Source organism: Pseudophryne corroboree, chromosome 5 (genome assembly GCF_028390025.1).
Source record: "Pseudophryne corroboree isolate aPseCor3 chromosome 5, aPseCor3.hap2, whole genome shotgun sequence".
NCBI lineage: Eukaryota > Metazoa > Chordata > Amphibia > Anura > Myobatrachidae > Pseudophryne > Pseudophryne corroboree.
The window spans coordinates 351,788,202-351,790,278 of NC_086448.1; positions in this window are offsets into that span (position 1 = coordinate 351,788,202).

The following is a 2,077-nucleotide window of genomic DNA, read 5'->3' on the forward strand; positions in this document are numbered from 1 at the left end:
CAGTAAATTGTAGTGGTTGAGGAGAAGTGAGGCTGGTGTTGCTTTGGCAGTTGGGAGGCCCCAACATGAAGGGGACTTTGTCATGAGGAGGGGTGACCGATAATGTTGTGCCAAGGGGCAGCGCAAGAGCAAGGAGGCTGGAGAGAGTGGGTCAGAGCAGAGGCTAGAAGGGGAGTGGAGGAGGAGAGATGAAAGAGGAAGACAAGGAGCTGAAAAGCGAGGGATGAGCCGCACAGTAAATTTAGGGGAGAGAGAAAGCCATATAATGTCGGGCTAGCCCCTAATAAACCAGGACAGACCAATAGCCTATTGGCTCCATGACATCATGAAAGGCTCTGGGCCACTTGAAAAACTCTTAGTGAGGCCTATGGTCAAATGCCCCTGTATCTATCTCACCCCGCAAGGCAGAAAGAGAGAGAAGATCTGTAAATTGCACAAACTTGCATTATTTACAGTAATCACATTTTGATTACCTTACCATAAAAGTACTGTAGTTCTTTTTTCTTTCAATATACTGTATATCTAATCTCAACTACTGAATAGCTACTGCGCAGATTCCTTTATTTCTGTTCTTTAGGGGCTGATTTATCACTATCCACATCTGATGATGCGGATGTGAGGTGATTCAATCAACCCAATCCGCAATGCGATTATTGATTACATCACATGGATTACATCGCCCCTCCCTGTTACTACCACATGCACTAATGTTTCACTTTTTCATGCTTATCTTGTGTTTGCGGCATAACAAATACTGTAATTTTACAAATCTACAATTAATAACAGTTAGTTATTAAATATAACTACTTCATAAAAGCAACTTACCTTGTGCAGGGACGTCTGACCTGACTGGAAGACACATAGACAGGACTGAGACAATGAGACTTGCTTACAGGTAAGACACACACACCTTTCCGATGCTGTTCAGACTGCAACAAATTCCTCCCCTCCCTGAATCGTGTGCACATTCTGAAGATAAAGAAGAGACATACAGCATACGATTGGTCTATTCTGCCACTGACAAAAAAAAATCCAACTCCTCCCTTCCTGCTCTAAATTCAATAGATTCTGCAGTTCCTGCTTGGCAGAAAAGTTATACATTTGTTTTCAGCACTCAGGGGAGGTTTCTGGGCAATAGGAAACTCCCTCTAAGTGCACCCTGGCTTTAACCACTGAAGCGGGAAAGAATGATAATTAAAGATAAGCGATTCGTTTTTTTAGAACTCCAAACCCACATGAATTTTGTAAATATAAATCAAATAAAGTCCTGGTTTGACTCTCCCAAGGAGATCTGAACCAAAATCACTCCTGATTTGGAACTTCCTGAGGTTCAGAATTTGGATTTTAAATCCAAATTCTGGCTGTTGGATTGCAAAAATAGTTTTAATCCATTTTCAAGAAATAGAAAACTCAAGATTTAGATTTTAAATCTGAACCAAAACACTTGAGGGTGGTTTTGCAAAACCAAACCAGAAACAAAAATACAATGATGAAATCAGAACCAAAACCAAAACACAAGCATATATTTAATGATAAAACAGTATTATTATGATACATTTTTATTTTTAAGCAAAATCAGTTAGACAAATTGTTTTATGACAGTTTAGATTTACAAAAGGGATCATTTACAAAAATAATGTATTTGATTCTGTGCAAGAAGAAAAGAAAAAAACATAGTTTAGAACTATGTTTAACTCCAGGGATAATGTCAGGATTTAGTGATTTGTTCCTGACAATTGTTGTGTCTGGAAATGCCCCAAGTTCAGTTCTGACCAACTGAGCAATAAAATGTAACTTTTTTTCTACAGATATTTATATTATTAATATGTATTTCTTCTAACCAAGTAATAAGAATATATGTTTTCCTACAGCTATTTATATTATTCATGTTTTTCTTCCAAGCCAGCAAAAAAAATATATTTTATTTGCTATATTTACAATAATGATAAGCATTTCTTACAAAATATTTTTATTACCTATTTAAAATGCAAACGATAAAATGAATTCTGTAAATGTGATTTGATGGGGATTGTCATTCTACAAGAATCTCTGAGATTGTATCACGTGACAATCTTTA